This window comes from Symphalangus syndactylus, chromosome 7, assembly GCF_028878055.3.
Source record: "Symphalangus syndactylus isolate Jambi chromosome 7, NHGRI_mSymSyn1-v2.1_pri, whole genome shotgun sequence".
Classification (NCBI taxonomy): Eukaryota; Metazoa; Chordata; class Mammalia; order Primates; family Hylobatidae; genus Symphalangus; species Symphalangus syndactylus.
This window is the reverse complement of record NC_072429.2, coordinates 11584839-11606348: the sequence shown is the minus strand read 5'-3', so window position 1 is coordinate 11606348 and position 21510 is coordinate 11584839. Positions and strand designations below refer to the sequence as shown.

Sequence of the window (21510 nt, the reverse complement as noted above, 5' to 3'; positions counted from 1 at the left end):
AGAGATCTCTGTGTGTGCTCTATGTGTGCTCATGGACTGGCTGAAAAACTGGGGCACAATAATCAATGAGGCCCAGTGCATCTGTAAAAAGGAGTAAAAGAAATCTCTGTGTGTGCTCATGGAGGGCTCTGCAGGATGCACTGCTGAAAAGAGAGTGCAAGGTAGACAGAGTATAATATGCTATCAGTCATCTCAGAAAGGAAGCATGTGAACATGTGGATGGATGGATGGATGGATGGGTGGATGGATGGATTAATGATGGATGACGAATGGATGGATGAGTGGATGGATGGATGAGTGGATGAGTGAGTGGATAGATGGATGGATGATGGATGAATAGATAGATGGATGCATGAGTGGATGAATGGCTGGCTGGATGGATGAATGATGGATGAATAGATGAATGGATGGATGGATGGATAGATGGATGACGGATGGATGGATAAAATAGAGATCATCTATATTACATATTATATCTATATACATGTATATCTATCTATCTTTCCAGCTTTCTACCTTTTGTTTATATTTAGAAAGACAGCAGAAAGATAAGCCATGATTTTAAAATGCTTTTTTCTAGGAAGAAAGTGAATCAGGTGGAGGGACAGGGATACAAACTCAATTTCTTTGACTACATATTTTTGTAGATGTGACTTAGGAAACACATACCTATATTACATAATGATATGACAAAATTAAATTTAAAATAAATTTCTAAAACCCAAAGTTAAATGAAATGGTGAACCTAAAATATGTGTCCAGTGGTGGCATAACCACACAGAGAGAAACCATTTCAAGTGACTTAAAAAGAAAATGATGTATTCCTTCCCACTGGCTATCATGTCATGAGATCATGAATCTCATCCTGAGGACACATTGGACAAATGAGGCAGTCAGCACCTGTGAAGCATGCATGGTATCAGGTTATCAGATAATTGGGTTTTGTACATTCACTGGCCCAGCTCTGAGGACAGGAACTACATGCACATACACTGGCTTTACGAGGCCAGCAAGAACACGGTGAATATTACTTATCTGTCAAATATACAAATGGATCAGTAAAGTACGTTGATTAATAAATGGAAGTTTTGAATCTTTTGAAATCTGGGTATTTTCAAATTCAAATCCCAGAGCCAATTTATGTTGAAAAGTCCATGAATCTCAGTAAATGATTAAAACAAAACAGTGTAGTGTTTTCAAAGTCTGGGGACAGTTTGATCTTAGGAAAAAAAAAAAAGAACAAACTTTCAAGTAAGTCCTTTGTGTAGACTCGTTCCCTGACGTCTCATTAGCTCCCATGGATCCAGGATAATGCAGAAACATTCCTGCAGAGCAGTTAATTAGAGAAGCCACTGAGGGAGACAGAGGGAGAGGGGCTGGCCCCGTTGTTGGTGCTAGCAGGCTTCGTATTGGTCAGCTTCTTTTTTTCCATAGTCTAAAATGGATATTAATTCCATTTAGTGGGATCAGAAAGGGCTTTCCAGCAGTGTGGAGTTGAAATGGGTCTGGAGAATGAGTAGGAGCAGGTGATGGTGAACATGAGGTCAGTGTTGAGTGTTCAGGCAGAAGCACGATGGTTCCACCATAGGAGGAGGGGTTTTCTGAAGAAAATTGCTGTTTGTGGAACATCTACTACTTGCTAGGCACTATGCAAGGCATTTCCTATGGCATTTATTCAACCCTCATAACATCATCTTTCTATATATGATCATCAGCATTCTATAAAGGCTTGCAGCTCACCTACAAAGTGGCAGACATGGAATTTTAATTCAGGTCTGTCTGACATGAAAGCCCATGCTCATCCCGGTCTCCCCAGTAACATGCTGCAGACATCTCGAGGGGAGGCAGAGGGCCGGTGGCTTCCTTGGCTGCTCAGAGTTGTTGGGTTACATCACACGTGGCCTCCAATCCTAGCTCAGCACCTATCAGTGATGTGACTTTGGAGCCTCCGTTTCCTCCTCCGCAAAATGGGGAGCACTGTACTCATCAGGAAGTAGTGTCATGCTTGTCAAACTAGAGAAGGCACCTGACTTCAGGGCACATATCCAGTCCTGGGGCACCATCACATTGTTGCATTGGTGAGAAGCCTTCACAGGACAGAACTTCTCAGCACCCAAGGCTCACAGGAGAAACCACCCACCCTCTCTTGCAAACCTTCACTCTCATAGCCCATGTTCTATTACAGGACCTGGATGTGGGCAGACAAGGGGTTAAGAGGAAAGTTGCGACAGCTGGTAGTTTCCTCCCACGAGCACAGTGATGAATAGCAATGAACAGACTTATTAGGAAGCATTAGGGCAAGATGATTAATGAATCAAACAGGCACCCATGTTTTAATGAGGCAGTGTTTGCTTTCCTACCTTTAAATTGTGAAATACAACTCCAAGGAGTCTGGCCAAACTGGGAAAGGATCGCCCAGCAAAACAGCCCCTTATTGCCTCCAGGGCAACTGAGCCAAATCAGAAAGGCTTTATTTTTAAAATTTTGTTAAAGCAAATTAAAAAATTTAAAAACCTCCTGCCATAAGAGAGCAATACATTGTCATTTCTTTAAAGGACAAATATAAAAAGACAGGTATCCAGGATTCCTGACAGATTTGTTGTGATGTCTCATGACTCACAGATGGGCCGAGTGGGAAGTCTTTAGGGACCTGGGATCTGGGAGGTTTGCTTTCCTGAAGGAGATACAGGCTTGGGAGGAGGCCGGGAGCAGAACAGCATTAGCAGAAGGTGGGAAAGAGAGTCTGGACACAAGATGACACCTGGAAACAACAGCACCCTGCTGCAGAAGAGGACCCCGCTTAGAGCAAGCACACTGCCTGAATGCTGGTTCCTCTCCTGCGCTGTTGGCCTGGGCCAGGCCACTTCCCCTCTCTGGGCCTCAGCAGCCTCCTTTGTAAAAAGGAGACATAAACACCTGCCAGGAGGGCTAGGATGAAATGAGATAATGCCATGTGTGTTGCAGGTGCTCCACGTATCTGCCCTTCCCTTGGGCAGGAGAATGCAGTTAAGAAGCAGGAACTCTAGAGCTAGACTATCCACATTCACGTGGACCACCACTTATCATGGTGACCATAGGCAATTTATTTATTTGCTCAAAGCCTCGGTCTTCTCGGCTGTAAAATGGGAATGACAACACTTCCTTCCTCTTGGAGCTGCTGTTAGGATTACATGATACAATGCAGGTATTTCATGCACCAGGCACATTTTCACTCTTCCATAAATGTCAATTATTATGAGATTAGTTTAATAATGCACAGGCCGGGCACAGTGGTTCACTCCTATACCCCCAGCAACTCAGGAGGCTGAAGTGGGAGGATCACTTGAGGCCAGGAGTTTGAAACTAGTCTGGGCAAAATAGAAAGATCCTGTGTCTATAATAAATTTAAAAAAAAAAAAAATTAACCATGCGTAGTGGTGTGTGCCTGTAGTCCTAGCTCCAGGAACCCAGGAGTTCAAGGCTGCAGTGAGCTATAATTGCACCACTGCACTGCAGCCTGGGCAACAGAGTTAGACCTTATCTTTAAAATAATTCATCATAATAATAATGCAGAGATGTTTTTGTACAAAGAAAGTTGCTGGCAATGCCCTCTAAGATCACTAGCAAAAACTGAAGAAAAATATAAAGTAAACCTACCCAGTGGGGTGGATCCTGGTTGGCAGGGCCTTCTTCCAAATTACGGGGAGGGTTTCTATAAAATATAAATGCATTAGGTGTGAAAGTAAATATTTACTTCGATTTAAAAGAACTCACTACAAAGTACATCTCCTTGGCCCCCTCACGTTGAGTGTGAGCTTACTCTTGTGGAGGTCTGTAAGCCAGCCCTTCATGCCTATATCTCTCTGCCAGCCAATCCTGTTTCAGACATTCAATATTTAAATTGGCTATTCCAATTCTCTATCAAACCATTACTCTGAGGATGAAAGTATGTCCCTTATTTTGAAAAAAAAAAAAAAAAAAAAAAGTAACTCGGGGTCCTAAATTGGTGCAATGTCTTCTGTTGCAGTGTCTTTTTTAGTGCTCTGAGCATTTACATCTCCCACTGGGTAGACAAAGCCCCGTCCAGAGTAAGTGTCTGTTCTTGTCCAGACCCACTGGTTCCTCCTGCCACCCACTGACATTGGTCCAATGTAATCCACCTACCAGGTATGTGCAGGCTTCCCCAGGGAATCTGTCCCATAGCCACCTGCAGTCTCTGTCTCTCTTGTTGGCAGACAGAACAGTTCTCATTCATGTGTTATGCCTCAGAGGGTGCAAGAGGAATTTGTCTACACTCAGCCCATCTCTGCACTGCTGCCCTCTACCCACCATGTCCACTCACTTTATGGACGCTGGTGGCCACCTCAAATGAGCACACAGGGAATCTACTTGTCAATTTGAATTACCTTCCAAATCTGAAATGGGGTTCTTCGGACAGGCATCAACATGTCCTACTTTAATATACCCCCCAAATTCTTATAGTGATGTCCACAGGGCCGTGCCCCATAGAGACATGTGCTAATAGGTCAGTATTCCATTGCCATTCTGCTGACCATGTCGCAGGCCATTGGCCGCTGCCCATGAGTTGGTAGAAATCCAAACAGTGGGGCACATAGAATGCAATTCAGCTGATTGAGCTGATCTTGTTTTGCCTTCTTCCATCAGAGTGTGGGCTTCCAGACAGGATACTGTCTATTTAACCTGGAACTGTCATTCATAAATCAAACAGTTCTTTGTCGGTCAATTGAGAACTGTGTATAGAGCTCTGTCTGAGTGACAATAGAATGCAGCAGCTCTTCAAGTGGCTCCAAAGTTGGTCCCTGAGGGAAAAGAGTCTACTTGTTTGTGAATATACTGAGTATCTGCATTTTCCCAGTAGCGTGTTCAGGTTTCAAGATATTTATGTTGTTTAATTTTAGGAAAAGCTTCAATCCATGTCAGACAGCAAGCTAGCAATTGCCTCTCAAATGGTCCCAATCTCCAATATTCATCCCTGGGAGATGCTGGCAGGCTTTTGACATAAACCTCAGTCTATAGTCTACACAGGGTTATTGAACAGGGAATTTATCCATTACCAGCACTCCAGCCTCTATTCTACACTGTTTGCTAGCAACAGCCTGTATGTGCTCATTCTTGTTGGTTTTCATTTAGCATATCCAACTAATATTGCTTGAAAGGCAGATTTGCACAACCTCTGTTTTGTGATAGTACGTAGGAGAAACAACAACCAAAATATATTTCCCGGCCAGACATAATACCATTCCCATGATACATTCCAGTGAAAGAGATGTAGCTACTTCACATAAAGCCTGTTTGAACGTAACGAATTTTGTCCAAACTTTCGCCTTAATACCATCAACCCTTGCACTTCTAACTGCAGCCCTGGTTGGAACTTCGCCAACAGGTTTTGGTTTTGCAATGCCAGGTAAGGGAAGTGTCCCTAATTGGACGTAATATCTATTCCCATAAAACATTCAGGTAAAGGAGACATTACCTCTTCATACAAAGCTTGTTTAAACATTCAGGTCTTCATTTAAACTTTCATGTTAGTTCTATCAACTCTTACATTTCTATATTCTCAATTTAATTGCAGCCCTTTCGAGAGTTTCTCCATTGGGTTTGGGTGCATGGGACACCCGTGTCAAGGAGTCTCAGAAACTTCTCTTCTCCACCCTCTGTCCATTTAATCCTCCTTAGTGCGTAAAGTTTTGGGTCCCTACTTGGCGGCTGAGCCCAGCAACCCAGTCCTTTTGTCAGTCCTCATCTTGATTGCCTGCCTGCAACCTTGCTCCAGGCAATTCCAGGTTGGGTTTCTCATTGTAGTCTTTGCTTTCCAGCTTTTAACATTATTCCATACTTGAGTAAACAGACTTGTTTGGGGCTCTTTAACGTTGGGGGACCGGCAGAGGGTCTCACTGGTCCACCCAGTCTTAAGAGAGATGTTTCTAACCTATCAATGTTTGCTTCATTCATTCCTTTTCTTAATAGCCACTTAAAAGATTTTCACCAGACTCTCTCCTCTAGACAGAGATCGCATTATGTTGGGGGATCACTGTAGCCTTTTTCATTATTTATTGTGTCAGCGTGATCACTTCCTTTGGAATTAGCTCTGAGGCTAGTGGTTGTATCTTGGGCTGGCCAGAATTAGGATCTTTCCAACATCTTTCTTTGATATGTACCCTGAGACTAGAAGCTGCAGTTCAGACTGGAAGAATCTAAATGTGGCCTATTTCTTACTTTCATTTTAGCTCTTATAAATAAATAAGCAAGGGATCGTATATTTTGATTTTTTTCTTAGAATTTTGCATTTCTTATGCATCCAATGATACATAGAAAAAATTTTATTGATAATTTTCATCTCTAATAAATGATCACAGCACAGCTGCTGCCTAATACTGTAGGTAATATCATGGCTACTCAGGGACAAAAGGGTCCTTATTCCCCATCCTTTCATTCTTTTTCTTTCCGAACCACATGTTTCAGTGAGTCAGGGTTATTCCAGCAAATTCTATTTCCTGTTGTTCTTGACACTAACTACCCCAAACCCCAAATGGTCCCACACCAACTGGTCATACTGTAAAACAATTCTGACGTTGAACACCCAGAGTTAGTGTCAGACCCCACAGGCCAAGGGTTCATTCTTCTACAAGGTTGTCCCCACTTCAGACACCAGCTGCAGCAAGGGCCCTCAGGCCACCCATACACTTCCGAATAACTGGCTATAACATCACGGGTTCCCACAACCCCAGCATGTTCATGCCCAATTCACTAGCACAACTAACAGAACTCTGGAAAATGCTATACTTGTGTGCAGTTTTATTTTATAAAGGGTACAAATAAAGCAAGGTCTTAGAGGAAACAGAGCCTCTGCATCTTCTCCCCATGGAGGCAGGACAGGTCACCCTCCCAGCATGTTAATGTGTTCTCCAACCAAGAAGCTCCACTGAGCTTCACTGTCCCAAGTTTTTATTGGGGCCTCATTACAGGCATGACTGATTAAATCACTGGCCATGTAATTTTATAGCCTTCTGCCTCTCCCTGGAGGTTGACCGGCTGAAAATTTCAATTCTCTAATCATATGCTTGGTCTTTCTGGTGATCAGTCCTTGATTCTGGTGCTACCTCATGGCTCACTATAAATCACTTCCTTAGCATAACAAAGACATTCCTATCATCAGGAAATTACAAGGGTTTTTGAGGCTCTGTAACAGAAACAGACAAACAGCAGGCTTTTTTTAATAATTCTACACTGACAAATATGACGAGCAGCACAAACCAGGAAATAATACAATATCTATATTAATTAACTGCCTGACACACATTTATAAGCTTTTTATTACTACAATTTTTATTACAACCATTTGGAATGCTTTTTATAGAGAGACAGACTAGAAGTTAATTTAGTTTTTCCTCTATTATGGTTCATCAAAGTTGGTTTTTTAAATTATTGGCTGTTTAGAAATGTTTTTCAGTTTCTCTTTTCTTTTTCTTCTTTTTTTTTTTTTGAGATAAAGTCTCATTGTGTCACTCAGGCTGGAGTGCAGTGGCATGATCTCAGCTCACTGCAAACTCTGCCTCCTGGGTTCAAGTGATTCTCATGCCTCAGCCTCCCCAGTAGCTGGGATTACAGGCATGCACCACCACACCCAGCTAATTTTTATATTTTTAGTAGAGATGGGGTTTCATCATGTTGGCCAGGATGGTCTCGATCTCCTGACCTCATGATCCACCCACCTCAGCCTCCCAAAGTGCTGGGATTAGAGGCGTGAGCCACCACGCCCAGCCTCAGCTTCTTATCTCCTTATTAGTAATATCATATAATTTTTAAAGGTTATTAAATTTGGGGAAACCACTTGAATTTTTTAAGTGGCTTAAAACATTTGGAAGAATTTTCTATGAACTGGATTCTGGCTTTGCATATTTCAAACTTTATTAGCCATACCTGTCCAGTGCTGGTTACCATAGGACATTTATAGTGCCATAAAACCTGCCATAATGTAGATAAGTAACATTAGAAAATATGGCTTCTTGAATAGCATGGAAGCCATTGCTATACCAAGGCAGCTACTGATCACAATGAGTGGAAGTCATTGCAAAAGACAAATACACCCCACTAAGACCACCTAAATGTATCCTGAGCTCAACTTTATCTTCATTGGATCCTAGACATGCCCTTGACTGCTCTCCAACTACTCTACATGGGGGCAACTGTGACAGAGGGGAAGTTGGAATAAAATTGATGGTGGTCTTAACTAATGGTAATACAGATATTTCACTTTTTCAAATTGCATCTAAAAGTTTGATCTTGCGAACACATTGTTACAGCCCCTCCCAGGCCTTGGAAGGAGCCTACGCAAATGGGGAGCCCTGAGGCTTGAACTCAGTGGTCTACCAAGGAGTGGGGTCAGTGCAAGCAGTCTGCCCCAGCAGGAAGGAAGATTCTACCACTGACTTCGTTTAGGTTTGCCAGAGCATGGTGAAAACAAAAAGCAGACCAATTTTTAATTAGTCTTATTATTGTTTTTAAATTTTCTACAGATAAGACAAACCGTTATTGACTGCAACTGAAACACAGAGCTCCCACCATCCACCCCTTAATAAGTCACTGCTTACGGTTCATTAGCTTCACAGTTAAGCTGCTTCTCCCACCCAGCATTTTCCACCCTCCATTCCCAACCTCAGTTATGGCAGCCTTGAGTCTAGGAAACACAGAGAGAAAATAACAAATAAGCCAAGGAGATGGGGACATGCAGGACTTAGGATAGAGTAATAGTGAAGTGTGTTTGTTCTGGAGCCAGAGAGCCTGGGTTTGCACTCTAGTGCATCCTCTTGTTAGAAACGGGACCTCGGGCAAGTTATTTAACCTCTATGTGCCTCAGTTTTGTCATCACTGAAGGGAGGATAATTATGGTTTTTAGTTCATAAAGCATTGCGCTTACGTGTGTAAGGATCAAATGCAACACTATTTATTTACAGGCATGGAGGCCTGCAAATACCCTGTGACTGGAGGGAATGTGGCACATTCAGGAAATGAAAAGAAGGCCAAGGGAGCTCAGAGAGAAGAGGCAAGCAGAAATAACCTGGAGGTCAACATAGGTAAGGCATTCAAGGATACTTAAGGATTTTAATCTTTGTTATTAAGGCAATGGGAAGCTACGAAAATTTTGTTTTGCTCTTCGGAGGGAGCGAGGTGGAAGCTTGAGGATATTGAGAACTATGACCACTTGTATCAAACATGCCAGAGCTATTTTGACCAAGAATTGAAACCACCTGTGTCAACATGACTTCACTATTTGTCCTAGGAAAACTTTACCTGGGAAAGAAAAGACCATAAATCAATAAGTAAGTCCACTGTCTGCTTTAGGAAATCTTTGCAAACCAACCTATCTGACACAACAGTCTGCTAACCTGAACAAACAGATTACTGATCCCAAAACAGCTGACTTATTAAGACTTCAAGTCCTTGCCACGTGCTGTTCACCAGTCCTACCCTGCCACACCACAAACTTTGCCCAGCCAATTAGTTTCCCACCTTGAAAAGCCTGCCTTAAACCAGCGAAACTCAGACCCCAAGTCTCCATAAATGTATTCTGACACCCCTCTTCTAAGACACCGATTTCTGTCTCCAAAACCTTTCTCAAGGTGGTGTTCTCCATCACTGTGGTAAGTTCAAATAGATTTCGTTTTGCTTGGTTAGCAGATTGTCTAGTGAGATCTTGGGAAGTTAACAAAATGACCAAATTTTTAAAAATTTTCTCATGCTGTAGCGTGGAGTATGAATTGAAAGGTGAAAATAGTGGACGTGGTAGGATTTCTCAGTACAAATCTCAAGGAATATTTGCACCAAGGGGGCTAGAGGTATCCACAGGTTGGGTCTTTGGTGCTCTTACGTACTCTACCTCCGCCCTACCATGCACACTACTTTGAAGATAGTGTTTTCTCAGGAGCTTCTAAAATGATGTCTAAAACACATCTACATGGCCATCAGCCACCACCTCCTCCAGACCCACTCTCTTCTTCCTCAGCTGGAATCATGAGATCACTGCCAGCAACAAATGGAACAAGAATGGGTAAAAACCATCTAAGATTTAGTAAAAAGGAAGAAATAGTGTTGGGAAGGAAGCTGAGGACCATTATCTAGAAAATAAAATTAATTTTAATTCATTCATTTAGCCAGCCAGTCAGTCAGCAAGACCTTCTGTCCCCTATGCTATGAAGCTGTGTTAGGAAAACAGAAATAAATTTGAGACAGGCAGGCTAGGTGCAGTGGCTCACGCCTGTAATCCCAGCACTTTGAGAAGCCAAGGCGGGTGGATTACGACGTCAGGAGATCGAGACCATCCTGGCTAACACAATGGAACCCCGTCTCTACTAAAGATACAAAAAAATTAGCCTGGTGTGGTGGCGGGCGCCTGTAGTCCCAGCTGCTCAAAAGACTGAGGCAGGAGAATGGCGTGAACCCTGGAGGTGGAGCTTGCAGTGAGCCGAGATTGCGCCACTGCACTCCAGCCTGGGCGACAGAGCAAGACTCTGACTCAAAAAAAAAATTGAGACATGCTCCGATCCAGAGGCGCTTCCGGTCCTCCAAGAAAGATGGACAAATACAGAAGCCTGACACAGAACAGGAAGTGCTATGTTGGGGTGGGTATGCATAGAAGCAGAGGAGACAATCCAGGAAGGCATCCGGTGGTGGCATCTAAACAGAGTCCTGCAGAATGGGTAGGAGCTTTCAGGAGTAAATGCCAGGAAAAGACAGCAGTGCATCAGTGAAAACGCAGGTGTTGCCGGGCGCGGTGGCTCATGCCTGTAATCTCAGGGTGCCGTGGTTCAAGCCTGTAATCCCAGCACTTTGGGAGGCCGAGGCAGGCGGATCAGCTGAGGTCGGGTGTTTGAGATCGGTCTGACCAGCATGGAGAAACCCTGTCTCTACTAAAAATACAAAAATTAGCCCGGCGTGGTGCCGCATGCCTGTAATCCCAGCTACTATGGGAGGCTGAGGCAGGAGAATCGCTTGAATTTGGGAGGCGGAGGTTGGGGTGAGCTGAGATCGTGCCATCGCACTCCAGCCTGGGCAACAAGAGTGAAACTCCGAGAAAGTAAAGCAAAGCAAAGCAAAGCAAAGCAAAGTAAAGTAAAAAGTAAAGTAAGGTAAAAAGTAAAGCAACGGAAGGGAAGGGAAGGAGAGGGGAGGGGAGGGGAGGAGAGGAGAGGAGAGGGGAGGGGAGGGGAGGGGAGGGGAGGGGAGGGGAGGGGAGGGGAAGGGAGGGGAAGGGAGGGGAAGGGAGGGGAGGGGAAGGGAGGGGAGGGGAGGGGAAGGGAGGGAAGGGGAAGGGAGGGGAGGGGAAGGGAGGGAAGGGGAAGGGAGGGGAGGGGAAGGGAGGGAAGGGGAAGGGAGGGGAGGGGAAGGGAAGGGAAGGGAAGGGAAGGGAAGGGAAGGGAAGGGAAGGGAAGGGAAGGGAAGGGAAGGGAAGGGAAGGGAAGGGAAGGGGTAAAGTAAAGTAAGGTAAGGTAAAGTAAAAGTAAAAAGTAAAGTAAAGTAAAAAGTAAAATAAAGTAAAGTAAAGTAAAAGTAAAGTAGGAAAGAAGGAAGGAAGCAAAGGAAGGGCAGGTGTTGCTTTTCAAACAGAGCAAATGCCTTCTCTGTTGAGCTCACTCATTGCCTGCACCAAGCCCCAGAGGTTCAAACATGAAGATGACAAATTTCTGTTCTGGAAGAGCATAGGAGAGAGGTGATGGGCATAGTGAGAGATGGGTCTGGGGACATTTGCAGGGCTTAGGTCTTGGGGAGTCAGCCAGCAAGAGACTGAGCAGAATGAAAACCCCTTCCTCTTCAATGAGTGTGGGTATACCCTCAGCCTCAGACTGGGCTAGATGGCAGCAGATTTGTGAATGCCTAGCAGAATGACTCCTGTCATAAACAGCAGCAAATTTCTTATGTGTCTTATGTCCCTATACCTAGGATACCTAGTAGGGTCCCATTCACACTCTGCATTTCTCTAGCCACTTATCATAGCCGAATATTTAATTTTTACTGCAAACCTTCAGGAGTAAAGTAAGACTTTTGATGCCCTGTTTCTGGAAAGAGACTAGAAGGTATAGTCTCCTACCTGGGATGTCAGAGTGAGTCTCACCGAAGTCAGACCTCAAGTCCAGTTTGAGCTGGACTTATCAACGCAAACAGAGATTTCATCAATGTAAGCTTATGACTCACTCTTACTAGGAATTCCTCGGTCATGGGAAATAATTGCAATCCCCAATCCCCACCATGAATGGGGTTCAAGAGTTTACCAGCGCCTGCCGGCGTAGGGTAGGCACACGCTGAGTCAGCTGGTGTAGTGCATGTGCAGCCCCAGATATCTATGAGCATCACAGACCTGTTATTGCCTAATCTCAGGTCACTGAACACCACTTGTCCCTCTAAGAAGCTGGGGGATGCCGACTGCTCAGGGATCGTGTAACTAGTCAGCCAGGGTCTCGTTCCTTATTAAAATTAACCAGACAAATCGCTCCAGCAACTAAGAATGGCCATGCACCACCACCTATACAATCGAGAAAGAGCTGTCAATCTGTCAATCCTGCCCGTGTTCAGGCTGGGTGAGGTTTCCCGTGAGGTTTCCAGGTGAGGACTACAGGCTGCCTCCGTTTGCATGCTGTCTGCCCCCCATGTCTGTGTTGCTCTCCAGGGCATGGGGTCACGGTGGAACAGAAAACCTGTGAGACTTGGCATCAAAATCAAAGTTCAAGACCCAAACCTGCCACTTCTAAGAAGTTTGCCCTCAGGCAAGTCCCTTCATCTGCCTGAATCTCAATTAAGATTCTTCTAAGAATCATAACTGGGGGAAAGTCCTAATTTCAACCTCTTAAGATTCATGTAAGAATAAAATCAGTCTGTGGATCTGAGGCTGCTTGCCAATAATAAAAATACCACAGAACATTTATTAAAAACTTAAAATATGCCCGGCACTGGGCTAACCTCTCTTCATGTATTATCTCATTTAATTCTCTCGACCACTAACCATGGCAGGTGCTATTATCATCCTAATTTTACAGATGAATAAGTTAAAATAGGTGTGTAACGTACCCAAAGTCACACAGATAGAAAGAGGAGACCCTGAAGGATCCCAAAACTTAGTGAACCACAGCTGAGCTACAAAGCCCTGTTTATGTGGATATTGCTGATTTCCCTTAAGGGGATGGAACTTAGAACGCCAGGCTTAGCTCTTTTTTCTCTTTTTTCCCTGTTTTTCTCTTTTTCTTTGCTCTATTTTCTAAGGTCATACAATAAAATGTGCCCTTTTTATGTGTACAATTCTGTGAGTGTTGACAAACGAATATAGCTGTGGAGCCATCAGCAGTCAAGACAGTTCACATCACCACCAGAAACTTCCTTTGTGCTGCATGGACATTGACCTCTCACCTGCATTCCTTTGTAACCCTGACTGATTTTTTTCCTCTGTGGGTTTGCATTTTGCAGACAGTCATGTAAATGCAATCACAGAGTTCAGGACGTTTCGAGCCCAGCTTCTTTCACTTCACATAGGCGTTTGAGAGTGGTCCGTGTTATTCCATGGATCGAAAGTGTGTTCTTGTTGCTGAATCATATTCCATGGCATGCACGGACCGCTAGCTCTCCTTAAGGAGTGATGGAAACCCTCTATTTCCCAGTAGCTACAGGCCACCTGGTTTCAGGAATTTGGGCTCCTGAGATCTGAGCAGGAAGCTGGTTTGAGAGGAGAATCTGCATTAGGGTAGAGAAATTCCTTTCTCTCTTACTTCTAGTCCTGACTCCTCCTGAGAGCCAAGGGAACACTTGGACCCCAAGTGATCATCTGGAGGGTAAAGGATGGGCACTGAGTGTACTAAGAAGGGGGGCAGCTCAGCTATGGGCACAGAAGTGGGACACAGCACATCGTGTCTGCGGGTGAGCTTCACTTTGCCTTCCTTCTCTCTCTTTCTCCTTCCCAGCCCATTTGCCTTCCTGTCCTATTTCTTGTTTCTCACCAGTAAGAGCTGGAAGGATGGGCTTCCAAGGTACCAAAGAATCTGACTTTACCACTAGATGAACCCCTCTATTAACTAACCCACTGCAGATTTTACAAATCCCTTGGTGCCATGGCTCTGGAGTTGAGCTCTGGTCTCGGGGTGCTGCTGTGACAATCGATGCCACAGCCCACAAATTGCAGCCACTAAAAATAGGCCAAAGTCACCTGGGTCTCACTTCTTTAAGTACACGGCTTCTGTGCTTGATCAAAACACCTAGATAATTAGCTCTAAAAGCCTCATTTGAGGGAGAAGGTAGGTGGGTGAGCTGCCCGTAGGAGGGAAGGCACACAGAAAAGAGAAGCTTGTTAAAACGACAACCCTGTAAAAGAAATGGGGCAGTGAAAGGAGCAGAGAGGGGAGGAAAAGCAAAGAAAGGAGTCTTGGAAGGGGTGGGAATGAGGCTTTAAAAATAGTGATGCTGTCAGAGGAAGTAAGCGGGAGGTCAGGAGGCAGGCAGCCCTTTTCCTGGGTGAACTGTTTGGAAAGGAGGCAGAAGCGAGCACAACATGTGGGAGATGTGGTGTGAAGAAAAGGTTATGGGCTACCCACTCTCTCTTCCTGTGAGTGGTATGGCCGTTCACTGTTACCTGGGTCCAAGGCTAAAGTCAAACTCACTGCCTCTTCCTCCCTCTCCCCATGGCTCATGGATTCCTCCTTATCTGCCTCCTAAATTTCCCTCCTACCCATGTCGTCTACCCCATGCCGTGGTCACTCCCCAGCGGCTCTCCCTTGTCACCTCTCATCTGAGTATTTCAGTGGCCTCCAGGTCATCGACCGTCTGGTCTCTCTCTTCTCCCCATACATTCCCTGTATTTCAGCAACGAATCTGTTTCTGCTGAAAAACTCTGAGAGGCTCCCAATCACCAGCTGGAGATTCCAAACTCCGTAGGGAGACATTTAACACTCCTCTGAACGTAGTCCCAAGTTACCTCTCCAACTCCAACCATCCACTCTCCTCTTGGGTTATAAACTGTTGGGCCATGACCTGAATCTTGGGCATGTTCTCCGGTCCCTGGACATGTCAAATATCTGAATATTTCACATACAATTTTTTTTACTTCTTTTGAAAAATTGGGGGACCCAGCAGCACTGAGCCCACATTTTAAAATGGTAGCACCCTGGTTGGCTCCCATCCCCACCATTCTCTAATGTCTGATGCTAGGTTGGTTTCATTCACTTTCATTACCTTTTTGGTCCTATAGACAATGGATCTTGAGACCCCCGACTCTATACTAACTGCAGCAAAGGATTAGAGGTGGCAATCTGGCGCCAAGCCCCCACTGGCTCTTGATCTCCATAATACATGATCTTTGTCATGGTGAACTCTTTCTCTATGCCAGCTGCGATGTAAGGTACTGGGCACAGAGATGGGAAAAACACTGCTTGCCCCTGTGGGCTCCAACCAAGCACTCTGAGAACCTTATATCTCTGTTCATGCCATTTCCTCTTTCCAGGATGGCTTTCTGTACCTTTTCCATCAGCTTAAGTGGGCATCCTGAATGAACTTTTCCTGATGCCCTCTGATAGGATTAACCCCAGGAACCAGGCCTTCTCCATGGCCTCATGATATCATGCTCAGTCCCACCTAAGGCCTCATATCTGCCTTTTTAAAAATTCTATTCTAAATTTGTGAGAATTAGAACCTATATCATATTCATTCATTCCCCCTACCCAACTTTCACACATCCCCAAGATTTATTTTTTGTGTATAATAAGTGCTCAGTAATGTTTTAATGAGATTGATTCAGAAACACCTAAAATCCTTAAACTAATTTTTTTACACATGTAAAAAAAATGCTCGTCCCCAGTTTTTTTATCCTCGCATTACAGAGATATCATAGAAGCCTGAGAAAGCATTTTAAAGTGCAGTAAAACCTTTTAAATTTGAAATAGTTGAAGAGTGTGGAGGAGTGAATATAAATACATTTTATATATTTACATATGTATGTATAAAAGATTAAGTTTGAGGCTTTTTAAGAGAACAAATCATCTTTCAGTTTGAGATGTGACAGTATGTCTGCATACTTGAACTAACCTTGGGTTTCAGAACTTTGGGGTAAAATTGTCAAGTGGACTTTTCCTCCAATACCCCCCAACTCGTCTTTGTACCCTTCAACATTAGAAGCTGAGTAAGTTGCCCCAGGGGTCCAGCTAAATCTCCCCTGGCTCCCACTACAGCTTCCCTTTGGAGCCTGGTCCCGGCTTTCCCAAGAGACAACCTGTTATTCAGCAAGCCTTCTAGGCTGTAAGACCCAAGAGGGGAAGGACCATTTTATATCCCTGCTGTGCACCCTGTTCCCACCTAGGAGGGCTTTGTTAACCAAGTGAATCCACATGAGAAAAAGAGAATGAATACTCTGGAGATACGGCACCCACCCAGATTTAATAAACCGCAGAGACGCAGTGCTTTCCTCTGACAAAATGGCTCTATGATGATGCAGATTTCCAAAGCTGGGGTAGACCAGGAAGAGATGTGTTTGCAGGCCTGGGTGTGTGGGTCGGGGGTGAAGTTGGGGGAGCTGCATGGGAGCCCCAGGCGGAAGGGGCAGTAGAGTATGTCTCTTGGTGCGCTTTGTAAAATAAAACCAGCCTAGGCATTTGATCTTTGAATAAAATTGCCTTACAAAATCATTTTTTCCCTGCTAATGTATTGATTAGTGACATAAAAATCTTGGCAGGATCCTGGACATATTTTATTACACAATTGTTCTATAACTGTTTTTTACTCCTAAGAAAAGAGTCATAGAATTTTCATTAAAATTATGAAAACATTTTTCAAACAATCATAGAAAAATTTAAAAATTATACAGAATTCCACTGTTCTATTACATGAGTCATCTCCATTTTTCTGCCTTTTCTTCCAGTCTTTGTTCATATGCAGACATAATTGTACATATCCCAAAAAGAAACTTGTATTATTTATTAATCATGTATCATTGTAACATAAATATTTTTAAATATTGTTCGATAGTTTTTATAATTATAATTTGCAATAGCTGTAGAATGCCTTTCAATAGGTGATGTTGCAGAAGGTATTTAACCAGTTCCCTGTAGCCAGACATGAAAAAATTTTCCTACTGTGAAATAATAACAGTATTTTGATTTTTTTTTTTTTTTTTTGAGACAGAGTCTTGCCTTGTCACCCAGGCTGGAGTACAGTGGTACAAGCATAGCTCACTACAGCTTCAAACTCCTGGGCTCAGCCATCCTCTTGCCTCAGTCTCCCAAGTAGCTAGGACTAGAGGCATACACCACTGTGCCAGAATTTTTTTTTTTTTTCTAGAGACAGAGTTTCACTTTCTTGCCCAGGCTGGTCTCGAACTCCTGGCCTCGAGAGATCTTCCTGCCTCAGCCTCTTGAACTGCTGGGATTACAGGTGTAAGCAACCACACACCACATTTAATTTTTTAAATGTGGCCATTTATGTTATAGTAGCAAGAAATGCTCTCCAAGCTAAACATTAAACTTAATGTACTTCTTTATGCCTCATAAACTGGGTTAGTTTCTTAGGGCTGCCATAACAAAGAACCACAAATTGCATGGTTTAAACCAGCAGTCTCCAACCTTTTTAGTGCCAGGGACTGGTTTTGTGGAAGACAATTTTTCCACAGACCAAACGGGTGGGGGGTGCTGGTTTTGGGATGATTCAAGCATATTACATTTATTGTGCACTTTATTTCTATGATTATTACATTGTAATATATAATGAAATAATTACCCAGCTCTCCATAATGTCAAATTAGTGAGAGGCCTGAGCTTGTCTTCCTGCAACTATACAGTCCCATTGGGGGTGATGGGAGACAGTGACAGATCATCAGGCATTAGATACTCATAAGGAGAACACAACCTAGATCCCTCACATCTGCACTTCCCAATAGGGTTCACACTTTTATGAGAATCTAATGCTGCTGCTAATCTGACAGGAGGTGGGGCTCAGGTGGTAATGTGAGCAATGGGGAGTGGCTGTAAATACAGATGAAGCTTCGCTTCCTCCTGGCTGCTGCTCGCCTCCTGCTGTGTGGCCTGGTTCCTAACAAACTACGGACTGTACCGGTCTGTGGCCCAGGGGTTGGGGAGCCCTGGTTTAAACAACAGAAAGGTATTCTCTCAGAGCCCTGGAGGCCAGGCCAGAAGTTGGAAAGGAAATTGCTGACATCCCTCTGAAGGCTCTGAGGAAGAATCCTTCCTCTCTTCTGTGCAGTTTCTGGTGGCTCCACAGTGTCCCTCACTCCAGTCTCTGCCTCTGCCTTCACATGGCATCCTCCCTGTCTGTGCGTCTCTGTGCCTCCTGTCCTCTTCTTGTAATGGCACCAGTTATTGAATTTAGGGCTTGCCATCTAGCATGATTTCATCTCAACATCCTCAACAAATTACATCTGCAAAGATTCTGTATCTGAGTAAGGTAACATTTACAGATGTCAGGGGTTAGGACCCGCATGTATATTTTTGGAAGGTGCTGTTAATCTCTCACTATGATACCTTCTTGAAAACCTCTTCAAATCCCTGGTACTATAGTCAGGAGTCTGGGAGTGCCCATATCCTGCCCTTTCGGCCATTACTGTTCCTCGCAGAATCCTCAAGAGAGACAGACACAAAGAACGGTAATCAAATGGACCACAGCATGCAGGTTTCTACTTGCCAAACAGGGCCCGCTAACGAAGCTGGGCTGGAGTGGAATGTTTGACGTTTGGCTTTTACCATCCCCTTTACCAAGCCACATGAAGAAAGAAGACAGAAGATGAATGATCTGTCCCAAGGGGCCATTTCTAGCCCCGCCTGCTCTCACAGCCTCATGGAAGAGATAAGTGGAAGAGGGAGATGCCAGTGACCAAAGGATCACCAGCTTTGCTCACTACCTCTGAGATGTGGAGCAAAACAGGAGGCCACTGAGAGGGAACAGGGCCAGGAAAGACCCAATGCACAGAGACTCTGCCCTGATAAATATCTTGCAATAACTGAGCAGATCAGCCACCTCTTCCCCTTAAGGGAAGGACACTGGGAAGGTGTGGCCAGAAAGGCAGGCAGATGAGAAAATTACTTCTCCTAGAGTAATGGTAACACAATTACACAATTGCCATCCATGCATGTACTATGTAATGTGCATTTAAAACAATTTCATATGCACATTTCCACATATCTAGTCTGTATGCTTGTCACCTTTAATAGCTAATAAAACAGCATCAAGAAAGTCAAGGCAAAAAGTCATGACCATCTCAACAGATGCCAGATATATACACAATGAAATCCAACACTCATTCCTAATTAAAAAATAAGATAAAAACAAACCTCAGGGAACTTGGAATAAAGTGAAAATTTTACAACCTGATGAAAAGCAACTACCAGAAACCCCTCAGAACATCATCCTTAGTACTGAAACATTAGAAGCATTCCTGTTTAATACAGGGCTATTACAAAGATGTCTGCCCAGACCAAGACTGTTTCACAGAAAAAGTATAAATATCGGAAAAGAAAAGACCATTGCAAGTTACAGACGATTTGCTATCAGCTAAAAATTCAAGAGAATCAACTGAAAAAACTACAAGCATCAGTAAGAGAATTCAGTAAGTTCTGTGGTCGAAATGTCTGTGTCTCCCCAAGATTCATATGTTGAAATCAAAATCCCCGAGGTCATGGTATTAGGAGGTGGGGTCTTTGGGAGGTGAGTGCAGGGCCTTCATGAATGGGACTCATGCCCTTGTAACAGAGATCCTAGAGAGCTAGCTAGCCCTGTCAACCACTTTAGGATACAGCAAGAAGACATGCTCTCTAGACCAGGAAGTGGCCCCTCACCAGACACTGAATCTGCTCGCATCTTGATCTTGGACTGCCCAACCTCCAGAACTATGAGAAGCAAGTTTCTGTTATTTATAAGCCACCATTTTATCGTATCTTGCTATAGCACCCTGAATGGACTGACACAGTAAGTTAGCCAGATCCATCCATTCCACAAATATTTCATGAACACCTACTATGTGCAAGGCATATTTATGTATATTCTTTTCTAAGAATTCAGAATATGGCAATGAACATAATAAAGTTTCTCCCCTCATAAAGCTGACATTCCCCTGTGAACAGAGTTAACATTTAAAAGAATGACAAGAAATAACCAATTAAAAATGTAATGGCAAAAAAGATCCAATTCACAATGCCAAAAAGAAATCTAAACTCTCTGGGAACAAATCTAGCAGGAAAGGTACAAGGCCTATGAAAAGAACATTTTAAATGTCACTGTGTTGGCCAGGCACGGTGACTTACCCCTGTAATCCCAGCACTTTGGGAGGCTGAGGCAGACAGATCACTTAAGGTCAGGAGTTCAAGACCATCCTGGCCAAAGTGGCAAAATCCCGTCTCTACTGAAAAAAAACAAAAAGATTAGCCAGGCATGGTGACACATGCCTGCAATCCCAGCTACTCGGGAGGCTGAGGCAGGAGAATTGCTTGAACCTGGGAAGTGGAGGTTGCAGTGAGCCAAGATCATGCCACTACACTCCAGCCTGGATGACAGAGTGAGAGTCTGTCTCAAAAAAAAAAAAAAAGTCATTTTGATAATGACATTAAATAAAGATCATGTTAACCCTCATCACACCGCCATGATGGTGGTACTGTTGTTCCTCTTCCTCGTTTTACAGGTGAAGGTCCAGAGGCTATGAGAAGCTACAGTCAGGAGCAGAGCAGATGTCAGGACCTTGACTACCAGACACCAGGGCTGAGAATGCAGCCACTGCACCACATCGCCTGCGCCATGCCTTTTATTCTATCCCTCAGCCTTGGTCTCCCTACAGGAAAAATGGCAATGCCCACACCACTCTCCCATCTTTGTCATGAATGAATGAACGAAATAGTATATTTAAGGCACTAACTCAGGGCGTTAAGTACGTACTTGGTAAATACTAGTTCCTTCATTCTAACCAGGAGAGGAATTGAGCTCCCTGAGTCTTTATCAACACATTCTATGGCATAATGAGAGGTTGAGAGAAGTATTTTCATCATGATCAATCAATACAAGGAAAAATAACTTCAGGAGGCATGTGGGAGAGAGGTGGGCTTTTAAGTGGGTAAAACCTCTATTATACTGACTCGCTTAATGACTCACCGAGCTGTTTGATTTGAGAGACAGCAAATCTGAGGGATGTAAAATGCCGATCTTTCTGAGTGGCAATTATTTGTGATTAAATCGCAGTGTCTTCTGAAGGAAGGAGGAAGTCACTTTGTCTCCAGAGTGAGGTGACTCATGGAAAATATCATTTCCAGGAGAGAAGGAAAACGCCACAAATGCAGTTGAAGAGGCACAGGTACCCCGGTGGACACTCAGGGAAGCCCCCATCTCCCAAACTAGTCCCAGGAGTTGACTGTGTTCTTATTTTGCTTTCAGTGTATATTAAATAAAATTAGGAAAATGCAGAAAAGCAGGAAACAATTGTCAGCCCAGCACCCTAATATACCAACACTAACATTTTGATTTATTTCCTTCTAGCTTTTCTCCCTCTCT

General features: G+C 43.8%; 1 long non-coding RNA gene across 1 annotated transcript in view; it reads right to left on the bottom strand.

Annotated features, from left to right (window-relative positions):
* The window catches only part of LOC134737096 (uncharacterized), a 53934-nt gene that overhangs the window by 5438 nt on the left and 26986 nt on the right, over window positions 1–21510 (bottom strand). Inside the window, exon 2 of the long non-coding RNA XR_010121662.1 lies at window positions 3637–3691. This is a non-coding gene — a long non-coding RNA (uncharacterized lncRNA). The remainder of the gene's footprint in view (window positions 1–3636; window positions 3692–21510) is intronic.